At 35.3% G+C, this 13,339-nt stretch overlaps 1 long non-coding RNA gene across 1 annotated transcript; it reads right to left on the bottom strand.

The window, feature by feature from the left end:
• Nucleotides 1-8,137: 8,137 nt before the first annotated feature.
• Nucleotides 8,138-11,833, bottom strand: LOC144444424 (uncharacterized). The gene is made up of 4 exons (XR_013481832.1): nt 11,749-11,833; nt 10,102-10,203; nt 9,470-9,521; nt 8,138-8,320 (listed from the first exon to the last, which is right to left on the bottom strand). It is a non-coding gene; the product is annotated as an uncharacterized LOC144444424 (long non-coding RNA).
• Nucleotides 11,834-13,339: the final 1,506 nt, after the last annotated feature.

Below are 13,339 nucleotides of genomic sequence, written 5' to 3'. Positions count from 1 at the left end.
CTTTCATCTCTGCAGCTTGCACAGCACGCATGTTTAGCGGCATCTCGGGTGTATGGATGCTCACATAGCCCGAGACGTGCTACCTCAGAACAAACTATCTCTTCACTCCAGTCCAGCAGTGTTATATTCATAGCATCGTCGACAGAGTTTGCGCAAGCTGCCGATCGATGGAAAGTTTGAGTAAGTTTGATTGTTGACAGGATGGTTGATTGGTAATTTGATCATTAATTTTATTCTTACAGGACGGTTTGTTTTGTTGTTTGAAGTGTGTAATATATCACATGCTTAGATGATGGAAAGGGTCGTGAGCTTGCTTGGTATATTTGATGACGAATTGGACCATGAGTGAGTGAATGAGTGATGAATAATACGTTACATATTGAATTGTTGAATTTAATGATTCCTCAAGCGCTTGAAATAAGAAACAGCATTCATTCCATATATCATTTGTATCTTGTTATAAAGGAATCCCACAAAGAACTACAAAAAACGTAGCATTTTGAGTTTCTTACCTTCGTCACAAAGTTCCCCTGTATCTGGTTGAGCACAGCCACACACAAATTCAGAATTGCTCAGTGCTACACACGTACCACCATTCATACAAGGGTTGTTTAAACAAGGATCGCCACCTAAAATATGTGCAAACAAAAAAAAATAAAATAATAATAACAACAACAACAACCACCACCACCACCACCACCACCACCACTACCACCACCACCACAACAACAATAAAAACAACAACAACAACAACAACAAAACAACAACAAAATAATTCATTAAAATTATCGTTTCGTGTTCCTGAAGTAGTAGAATTTCTGAATTTGAATTCTTTACTTTCTTGTTTCATTATTTTTTATCGATTCGATTGAACGTTAAGACTAGTGTTAACTGGGTCATACATAATACGATATCAGGGAGCATACAACGTTATCCTTACCTATCTCACATTGGTAGCCACTCTTGGTCATTCTCACACATGCATCACCAGTCGGACAGGGGTTAGGCTGACATGGATCAATTTCTATATTGAATATTTACATATGAAATTAATTAATAATGTTAATTATATCTTGTTTGATCTTTACCGACATTAGAATATCAGGATTACAATAGAAGTCAACTGAGATAAACCGTCTTCTGCAACGACTTAAAGCTGATTAATAGTGTTACATTTTATTATCTGGCTAGATACATTTCTTGCAAATACTTGCAGTTTTGCGTCACCAGGCGTAACGGCAATCATACAACATATTGCTACATTTTCTTTGTGTGAGATACCAATATCTTATGAAGCAAATCGTGGTCAAATCATATACATCGTCACTATGTACGTTTTTTCAGACATGTCAATGGGTTAAAATGTAACAATTATACTTCCGTGTTATCGTGCCACACAATAAAATGTAGCGATGTTTATAAGATTTTTGTTGCACCAGACAATAAAATGCAACATTGTTGGTAAGGCGTTATCAAGCCAGACCACCGTTTGTTTCTTCTTAACTGGCTTTCATGATAAAGTAGGAAGGTGTGAACATTGTCAAAAAACTGCTATCATTTTTGTACTTGATCAGGAATTTTGAATGACGTCATAATTGAGATAATCCATATAATTACACGGGGTAAACAACCGAAACGAAAAAACCCCAACCATTCAACATCTTATCAAATACAATACATGAATTAACTGTTTAGATGATAGAATCAGACTGTACGGAACAACTCACCACTACACGATAGACAGCAGGTAATTAGCATATTGGGGTTGCCATGGCATTCGCCGTGGTTAGCCCACTCTGTACACTGCGGAAATACGTCAATACAATCTGAAATATGAACAAAGACTACTTTATCATAACGTTAAAGGGATGAGTTACAAAATTACAATATCATAAACCATAATTAAAGTAAATAAAAAAAGCGGAATAGTATTTTTCAAAATTATCATTTTGAGTATGATAATGAAACACCAGACCACAGCGTATGACATCACATCACACCACACCACACCACACCATCTTAATGTTGAAATGATAGTGCTAACCCTGTCCCTAACCCCATCCCTAATGTAATTGAGATAATGTAGGACAGTTTGGCATATACGACTTTGGCAATCGAGGCTTCTATTCACTAAGGTAGGCACAAACTAAAAATATTGTTGTTCGATGTGGTAGATTACACAAGTGGGTGATGGCGGTTCTTCTGTTGTCCGAATCTAAATCACACTGTGAATAAGGTATATTGAATGTTCCAAAACAGTACACTGCAGGTTTATGGAACTTGTTTCTACCTGCGGAGACTATAATTAAACCAACGTCCATTCAATAGCTTATCACTGGTGTGTCAACATGTTGTGTAAACAGTTTCGTATAAGTCTATCTCTGAGTTAGTAAATCGATATCTTGATTACCAGAGTAATAATTCTCCTAAGCGTTATTGTGTTATGATACTTTTTCACTGACCTGTAGACTGTATGTTGTGACAACTTTGACAGCAGTACAAATTTGTGTGTTGTCTTACACTGAGATCCTGTGCTTCACACGCTCCGTGGGCAACCAGTAGATAACACATTTCAGCACCGAATGCGTCCACACAGTCAGGTTGGTAAGATCCTGGATAATTAATAAGGTTCTTCCTAAATGAGCAGATTAACCATGGCAACTGCTTTACTATTAGAAGTCTAATTAGCATACAGGTATACTCTCAAATAAATCGGAATTTTAAGCTGTTGTTAAATATAAACTTTTAAATATTAGTAGTTCCAATATGCAGTTCAGGTAACAACATTGAGACAACTCGACATTGATTAATTTCATTTCATCTAGACACCTATGCGTTCCCTGCGTTATGTGAAGAATTTGGAAACATTCACATCAACCTAAAATTACTGAAAGGAATGATGGATCATAGAATGTGAATGGACATGTTGTTTTACCCACTATCATGAAGAGAATTAACTCTGTATATTTACCCGATTGGCGCTTCGAGATGTCTTCAAAGACATTCTGAAAGGTAACAGATGAGTACTCGTGATATTTGGATGTAATTTTGAATGTAATGTTTACTCTTCATTGCACTAATGGTTCAGTTGTTGTTCAATAGACGTGTCAGGATCAAATTCATTGTTTTCCTTGACAAGCCTGATGAATTACAGCACAATCACTATTAAAGCTCTCTGTTCGATTCTCCTTATTTGCATGGAACTCCAGAGTCTACTTGGACAAAACATTTTACTTAAAATCATACAAATGAATTCTCAGGAACATTCTTTTAGCGTTGGACCTGTGTGTATGAAGTGAACTGCTGCCCGTTAATATCATTTTAAAAGAAATACGATTCCAAATTTTGATAAACAGCATGGTACAACCGAGTAGATTCATCCTCATCTTCACTATTTCTTTGATTATTAATTTAAAATAGTGCAGACAATAAAAGTGTAATTATTCGACTACCACTAAGTACAATTATGTATATTTCGATGTATCTGTATGGTTTTATTCGAATCTTAGTATCGGATATTTCAGTTCAGGTGTAAATTCGACAGCATGACCCCAAATAGCATCGAATATAATATGGGGAAATAAATATGTAACGTTGCTTAAACATTTTACATCTACAATGATAATTCCTCACAAGATGCTGATTAACATATGTATCAGTATTGAATTGTATGCTAGGACAACACCACAGAACTACAGAGTGAAGGGCCTTATTAGTAATATTATACATAAACAGGGGACAAAATGAAACTTGAAAAAAAAACTTACTTTTATTCCACCCTGCGTATGTAACATCAAATCAGGATAATATGGCAACGGTCCTGCTTTAACGTTGATATGATTGACAGCTTGGAGAAATACTATTAAGAATATCCATCTCAGACTCATATTTATGACAGATACTGCAAAATCAGCACAGCGAATATACGAATGTAAGAACTCTCTACTTAGCCTCCTGGAACGTCAGCCGGAGTAAGAACTCTCGGCTAGCCTCTCGGAAATATGTGTAACACGTTTTCACCTTTCAAACAAATATGACAAAAATTACTTGGGCAATACAAATCTATCATACAATAGTTTTTATTGCTCTTTGCCTGCAACCAATGAGAGCCACTTTGTATAAAACCATAATTAACCTTATTGCCAATTCCATTCGCTTAAGTATACCCAACGGCTTAGTTTATTAAATTGTATTGTTGAATTAATTTAATCTACATTTTATCGCCTTGATTATATTTCCACTATCCATAAATTAAAACTAAATATATTTTCAACATCTGTTTAAACTTTCCAACGGCAATGCAATGAAACCAATTTCAAGCCGGGATCCTCACGACATTTCATTTGACGTCATGCCCTTTCCTTTCTGTTAGGAATGGCCGAAGTCAGCATCCGTACTAGTTATCGCAAAATTGCACGTGTGTCGTGCTGTGAAAACCGTAGGAATAAATGTCCTTGGGGTACGTACGAAATCTATGTGCCTTGTGTATACCATGTAGTGGGTAAAATTTTACAAAGTGTCGAATACTATGCAAATATGAATATATGATAGGTCACGTGATGGGTAACAGATGGAGGCAATTCCGGTCGGTCCATTGAATGAAAACGAAATAGTGATACAATTTAGTTTTAAAAGGTAGCATTCAACCACGCAGCAAACCAATATTTCATTACCAGGGAAGTATAGAAACGAAAACATAATTTGAAAAACATCTTTTCCTATTGTTTTGACAGGCTGCTCTAACAGATTACCAGGGTGCGTATACATTGATGAAGAGAACCATACATATTCGTATAACGATGGTTGCCATGGTTGTAGTCCAAGTGCACAGACTCCAGCAGCAGGAGGAAACTATAGTAACACCTATGTCATAATTTCTCTTTTTAACATAAAATTTCATTATAAATTACCACGACGGAAATAACCAAATCTAATGTCTCTGGGTATTGCAAATTCTATCTATTTCCTGTCGATGTACAATATTTTAAAATAGAAGCTAAACTATGTCCTGGCAAATAATAGAACCCACCCTTTCATTGATAAACCAAGGCTCAAGAAGGATCGTGGTTTACTGAACGAGACAGTCGAATAGACGCCATCATATTGCTCTAGGTTTCAGGAATAATTTTTTTGTAAATTGCATAATTGGTAAATTTTATGGTTTCGAATACTTTGCTTCGTAGAATTCACAGGGTTGAGAGTCACAAACCTATAAAACTCATTGGTTAGGTTTTAGACATCCCGTCCTAAAATATAACCTTCCCTCACGGAAGGTAAAAATGACCGTCAGGTTCGCCCTCTATGACACTCCCGATTGATTCTCTTGAATATACATACGCCACACGTTTCAAATACAAAATTGTTATCTGATACAGTTGGAAGCTCAAGCAGTTTTATTCAACAGCGACGTAAATGAAGGACATACGATCGCATTTTAGCCACCTGTACTAGCTGTACTTGTTTTTTGCATTGTAATGATCTGTCGTCAGACGCTAATGCAATGAAAGCTAGGTGAATAGAAAGACAACTTCGACTGGCTCGACAAAAAATCTTACGAATATTGCTAGTTCTTTAATATCATCTAGCTCAACAAACAATATTAATGGAATTATGTTAATTACATTATATCGTCTGCGACAACAATAATTGAAGTAGAATTTACAACATTATAATCTAGTGACAAAAAGTCGAAAATGTATCTTGTACTAAAATGTCCATTTGTATATGATTGGGCGATGAGCTGTTAAGATAATGGTAGATCACGAACAAAAATGTAGCAATATAATGCTGGTAATATTGTTGTTTGAGCGAGTGATTATAAAAAAACAACGCTGTACAGTTTTTGGTGGGCCAGAAGATGAAATACAGCCATGTTAGTAGGATTTTTGTCGAGCCAGACGATAGTGAATTTCACAATACCGTGCAGATTTTCTGTTTACGTTTGATACGACCATGCATGCAGAAATCAACAAGAAACTCGTATGCCACACTTAAATAATTGCAACTCCATGCAGACATTTGGGCGCCAATGTTTTTCTTACCATCAAAAACTCGATACCCGGGCATTATATGTCCTTTGTGGAGTTCATTTGATGTATGCATGGTGGCATGTGTAGTTCATTTCACCTAGACAAAATGTAGCAAGAAATTGTACTCATTTAATCTTGCTATCATAATAAGTGTAGCATGTCCAGTGTCCTTTTAGTTTCTGCAATATTGTATAAAACAGAAAAGCTGCACAGTATTGAAATTGACTGTAAAATGTAGCGATCCTAGGAAAACGCCAGAGGACGATTTCTTTGTACTAATTAACTGATTTCATTGCAAATAAATCATTAAACAGAAAAATCATGGACATAGGAATTCTTACTTAGCGATCTTTAACAAATTAAAATCACTATTTAGGTCACTGCTCTAAGATTCCTCTATGATATATTCTATCGTGTTGTTAAACCACATTTCTGGTTCTGCATGAGTTGTATGATTGTTTTCGACGTAAGTATGGGAAAGCGTATGTACATGAGATTTTGTCTGAAGTGAACCAAATCGTCAATACACCTCTCTTCCATGAGGGTTAAATCGAGCAATTACACTTTGACCTATACAATCAGTCACCGTTCATTTAGCACGACAAACCGTGATGCAGGTTATCCGTATTTCCATGGCTGTGTCTGGTCAGTAGTAACTTTAGGTATTATAATGAAATATCGCCAGAACCCCCCCCCCCCCCCCCAAAAAAAAAAAAAAAAAAAAAAATTCCATGAATTGTAAGCGTCTCAAGCATATGATGGGTATGAAGTTTGCTTTTGCACCGCTTTCATCCACCTGTGCAATCTACCACATGCAAAAACCAGATTTGTAGGTTGTGTCCATTATCAATTCCTTCTTATATAAGAGATACCTATTGTCGGAGTAAGTTAAACAGACTTCAAGAAGTACATCCTAAATCAGTAATAGGTGCCATCTGTTTATTATTTTTTTTTTACTATAATGTTTATCATCACACATTATGTTATGCATCATGGTATTTTTTCATTATCAACTGTTCAATTCAAAAATGTTTCTTGCTGTAAATTTGTATTAATTTGTCTTCATTGAGAGAGGTTTGACAACTATGTTTGTCCACATTTCCACGTCTGATCAAAGGTATTTTGTTGTTCATTTTAGTGTGTAATCTTTTAATCTTGTGGAAATAAAGTGTTATTATTATAGTTTGCCGATAGCTTGATTTCCATAATATTATCAAAGAAGAGTTCTCCCTGTAATCGATGATTAGCTCACTCTGCTTGTTCAAGGTGCAAAGAATGTGTATAACGGTTAGGCTCAACTGTATAATTATTTTGCATTCACCCAACGCTTTTGTAAGTGAACCTTCCAATTTTCACTGTCACGTTTACACAGAGTACGTATACATAATCTGGCAGAATTGAATATTTATCTTTGCATACAAACTGACATATGTTTTCAGAAATTACTATGTCCTATCCTATTGCAATTATCTTTATCACATGCCTTCGTACAAACATATCATCTTTCCATTGTTTCAGATATAAACATTCGGGATATTAGCAGGGTAAGTGAGGCTCGCCCGTGGGCAATATAACCGTTGTCAAGACGACATTACGTATCCAAATAAAAAAAACGCACCATTTTTCATCAACACACACAAATTCACACATATTTGGCAAAACCAAATTGTCATATGAGGCGGGATAAACTCCTGTTTATTTGGTACAATTCAGGGGAACACACATTGTTGACATAATGCACTGCTAAAAAATAAACCGACGAGGAGTTAATTTCCTGAACCGGTCATGTCATAAATTTGTCTGCAGATCAACACCCGACCACCTTCAATCGAAACATTTATTTGTAACATGAACATTACCTAGGATTGTATCAAAATGGCGCGTTTGTACCACTCCTTATTCTGAAATGACAATAAATCCAAAAGACGTGATTTTTGACTTAGGGCTGTAAACTATTGTTGTAATCCAAGGCTATTGTGATGATCTTTAACACACGATTTTTTCACAATCAATCACTCTAAAACAACATCAACCTAAGCCAATATAAATATCAAACATTTAGGGAAATTAAAAAAAAATCATTTATTCATATTGTAACACCATCATTAAAAAAAAACAAATCCAAAACAATTTACAAGACTACCAGACTATGTAAAAACTGTTAACCCAGTTACGACAAAATCCGACGAATGCTAGGTAATGATGATATTTGTTGTTTTAGTAACGATCGTCGATCATCAGAAGTTCAGTAATCAAGGTCTAGGCCATCTCTTGGCATCACTGATCTTCTCCTAAAATGACAAAAGGGAGAACGGTAAAAATAAAAGTCACTTTTTCAAATACAAATTTGATATTTACGAGTGCAAGATTACGCAGATGTAGATATCGTGACTGAGCGATATAACAACACGCACATCTAGCTTTGCCTGTATGACGTGAGTCGTGTATATATTTAGTCATTTTTTTTATGGAAGTTCAATTTTTATACATAAGGGCACAGACGAGGAAGAACTTTTTACCTTGTCTGTGATAAGAAGCTTAATTAATCTCAATGCAGTGTTTATTATGAAAACAAGGTACTACGTTTACCCTAGGCAGTCATATGCCAGTATGATGTTTACAATGTCTTCCACAACCCTCTTTTCAAAATGATACAGTTCATCGCACTATCAAACAACTAATCATCTCAACCACATTATCTCAAGTCAGACTAAACAAAACAAAAATATAATTTCGTTAAAAAATATTTACCATCAGTGTTTGTATTTTGTTTATTAAAGTTATGAAAAACGGTATGTGGGGAGGGGTGGGGGCATTAAAACATCATGCTACACACAAAAAGGCAATCGTTTTCGTAGTATATGCATTTGATTTGGGTGTGGGAGATGTTCCCCTTAATATTCGGTAATACTTACTTTGGTAATACCAATATGTGTATTCACAGTATCAATTGACTTCGTGTGGGCACTGCCTGGTTCCTAGGTATATTTGCATTCTCTTTTTGAATGTTTATTCACTTGCTTACTCAACAGTCTTGATATGTTCGCAAAATGTACAGGCAGGTGACTGTTACTAAGAGCGTGGTTGCTTGGGACGTATGTTGTTGTTTAATTAGTGACACTCAATCAGTCACACACATTGTAAAAATAGAATTTAGGTAATGTCCTTTACAAGTATGATAATGTTAAGACAAGCAGCATGGTAAATTACAAAAATAGTCAAATACTGCAAAGCATCATGGGAAAAGTGGTGGTTTTTTTTTTTTTTTTTTTTTATAGATTCGAAAGACAAACACATTTTAAATAAAATAATGACATCAGTAGAATGCTATGACATCATACCTGCACATACAAACGAAATGAGATAATCTACCGATGACAACATAACCACATTTTAAAGCAACATAGTGGAATCTCACTTCAAACAGTAACCATACATACCTTAAAATTGATAACGGCACCGTAAATTTCAATCCGTTATCCGTGGCAACATCTGGGCAAAAGATAAAAATAAATGGGATATCATGAATAACAAGTATGTTGATGTATTTGGTTAGCCTTATGTCTGTCTTCTGGAGTTTTTGTGTTAAAAACACTAGTTGCAGACAGTAGTAAAAATAACTTTTACAATTTGAAGAAATGTAATATTTATATCACCAAAGGTGAATATAAAGATCTGTGTATATCAATGCAAATTCTCAATGAATCAAAATGGCGATCTCTATTTAAATTATTTGTACACACAAATGATACTTAGTTATAATTATATCTTTAATGTCACTTGACAGCTTTGAACAAATGAAACTGGTTTCTGCGAGTGTGTGATATATGCATAATTATTTGTACAGAAACACCCCCGTAACAAGTATCACTGCTAGAAAGAACATTACAGTCATAATTCGTACAGAAATACAAACATGATGCATGTCCCTTTCTAAAATTAGCGTGAATTTGTAAAAAAGAAATGTCACTTTAATTTCTTGTCAATATAACTCGGAAGTATAGCGATCATTTATGGAAAAGTATACCGCTGAAGTTGACATATTAATAAACAAAAAAATCGCATAGTATACCTTTGAACAGTTGTTTTATACGATCTTCCTCTGTATCAAATACTGCATGTAATCTTCGTTGTCTGAGTGTTTGTCTTAGAAGGGGAGACATTTTTACACGCCCTACAGACAAATAAACGAGGGAAATATCAGATATCGCCTTGTGTGTAGATAAACAAATAAAAACCCACGTAAAAACATAAAAAAGCAACAACACACAAAAACAAACAAAACGAACCAGAAGCAATTTACTCTTAGGCGTGAAGTTCTCAAATACTAACCATTAAATTTTCACGTTGTTGGCAGCTATCAGGCAGTCATGTGTGTATATATATTTATCAGAATACTTTTACAATCACACTATCAATATTTGGAATACCTTTACAGTCTGCTTAGAGGCTATTCGTAAGTAATTGCACATTCATATAAACGTGTGATATGTTGTCCAAATTGCGCAACTAAAAGGTTAAAACGAGATAGGATTTCTTAATCCTGATTGGTAGTCAGATACCAGAAGACATATTAGATCCCTCTAGAAAGGAAAGATCGACCATCAGAGAGAAGGTAATATCTCGAAATACAGCATACAACATATCAATTTCAAACACATTAGGTGCAGGATCAATAGCTTGATGATGAAACAACCGTAAATTCTTTTACTTTTGGGTGGGTGGGGGTGGGCATTGGAGTTTTGAGCCATTTCTGTTCCCATCCTACAAAAACGATTTGACTTTTGATGGATCTGTCTTGTACCCCTCAATACAAATATACAAATGTCATAAAAGACTATTTTTCCTCCTACATACTGGCTTTACATTCATACACTGCTACATACTGATTTGAAATAGTGATTGTGTGTCTGAAACAGTTTTAATTCTGGCCAGTTTAACAAGGGAGGTTTAGTTGTTGTTGTTTTTTTTATCTTACACTGAACTATTGATCTCTCTCCTAAATTATCTATTTTAATGGCGATAAGTCAACAAGTGATTGCATGCTTATGTAGACTTCACTATAATTAATGTGGATATTTCTAATTACGAATATTTGGGATAAACTGTTTATTTCGGATGCAGCTTGCAAAGCTGACTGTTATCTAGGCTCTAATAATTCTACTGCATCTCAGAAAGTTTACGCATCTGTGTCAACAGTAAAGACTGCCAATTATCATCAATATTTTGAGGGATATTTCTTTAAGCGTGATACAAATGGTCCATTTTGAGGCTGGGAAAGAATCATATGATTCGGACTTAGTTATAATTTTCCAACACGATAAACTGTTAATATTTGTCATATTATGATTAGTATCAGGCTCAACTGAACGATAAACCTTCGTCAATTCATTGGTATCACACTTTCGCTAATTAACATACGACCCTCCTTAAAATCGCTTGTTAATTTATTCAGTATTCCATGATTGATTTTTGGTGTCTAAATTGGTTTGAATCGTATCATGTGTGTATTAAACAAAATCGTAATATGTAAGCCATCATACCCCCCTCCCCACACACATTTGACAGAACGTCGGCCGTTTTAGTATTTAGCAAATTTACATTACGCTTTAGACTGCTAGATTGAGTAAGTATGGAAGAGATTTGCAATGACATTAATTTTCTCAGATGCAAAACTCATTGAATTGATGTCTAAAATCAAAATGTAAATCGTTCTTACCAAATACGTCCTGGTTAAAGGGGTGTTGACGGTACCGTAGATGAGATGCTCTTGATCTGTGTTGGGAAAACCTTGTCGGAGCACCAGCAGACAGTGGCACCACCAGAAGCAAACATATAAAAAGGAAATTTAAAGCGAAAGACATCGTTGACTTCCAATTCAAAAAGGTGCAGCTGAACTAAGACGTTCAAACAGGTCTATCGTCAAATTGATTGTGCATCTACTCAAATGACGTTTCTCAGTTTTAAACACTTGAAGCACCGGCTTGCGCAATTGCCATAAAAAAAACTCTTTGCGCAATGACTTCAGCATGCCCACGCTACTGATTCACACATTAAAAAAAATAGTTCACGAATATGTTTGCATATAGTAGAGAACACAGATTGCGAGAAAAAGATCTTGAACAGGGTCATCGAAACTCTGGTTTGGATTACACACTTCCTGTTGAAAAATCGAAACGTCAGCTTTGCGGGAATGATGAAACTCCCAGAAATACTTTCAGTGAAAATGCCAAGTTTTGTGTTGACATGTAGACAGGCAGATATATATTTTATCAGTCGCCTGATGATCGTTGAGGAAGCGTGAAACTCTGAGTAACGACTCGTAGCATTGCTATTCCATTGAATTAAATCTATAATTTGAGACCTATGGTCGCTTTTCAAGTTTGAATTGCTCGAGTGTCTAGTATCTAGACTAGAGTCTGACTTGCATTTCACAACTTTCTGGCTTGGTAATATTGTATACTGTAATATTTCAACATCTTTGTTAGTATTGCCATGAGTCATTGAAGTATCATTAATGTATTGTAACTTGTCGAGACTGGCACTAGTGGTAGGGGATTTAGCGATCAAGTATCATGTGTTTTCTTTTTTGCTGATGGTGTATGTTCCACTGCTGACATAGGAATTTATGCTGGAGACTTTCCAGGGAGGAGGTCCTGCAAGGAATTCTAACTATGGTGTCAATTTTTGATAATTTTTAATAAGAGAAATACTGGTGATCGTTCAGATGGAATTCTGACTACTAAGGCCTAGGCTTGTGAAACTGGGGTGATTCAGAGACAAGCTGGGTGATCATGTCTGAACAAGCCCAGGGTCAAAGTGCACACTAAATAGTTACTGTAAATTTGAAAAGAGTCAGCATTATACAACTTGTGACCACAAGTCGATTTTATATCTATGTTGATAATTCCTTGATTAATATCATTAGGTTTTTACAACAATTTCTTCAGATTTATATTACTCATTATGTTAGTCACATTTTTGTCATTTTTATAAAAATAAACTCAGACAAGGGCGAATGTTGGATTTTGTGTATTTTTAAATACATATAATGGGTCGAACTGTATGTTTACGTGTGAGTGCTGTTGGAATGTGTATTTCGTCGACGTGGTCGTTATGAACAGTTCAAAAGCGTTATGTTGAGCAATTAACCCTTGAACAACCATCTTAAATGTAGCGGAACTTGCCGTGAGAGCAAATTTGTTTTTTGCTATTATTCTATGAACATCTAAGGTATGTCTAATCAGTGGGTGTAGTTAATAATTTACAATATTATATCTGGGCATGAGCTTCTACTGAACCGAATCATA

This window comes from Glandiceps talaboti, chromosome 13 (assembly GCF_964340395.1).
Source record: "Glandiceps talaboti chromosome 13, keGlaTala1.1, whole genome shotgun sequence".
Lineage (NCBI taxonomy): Eukaryota > Metazoa > Hemichordata > Enteropneusta > Spengelidae > Glandiceps > Glandiceps talaboti.
The sequence above is the reverse complement of the archived record's forward strand: the minus strand, read 5'-3'. Positions and strand labels throughout refer to the sequence as shown.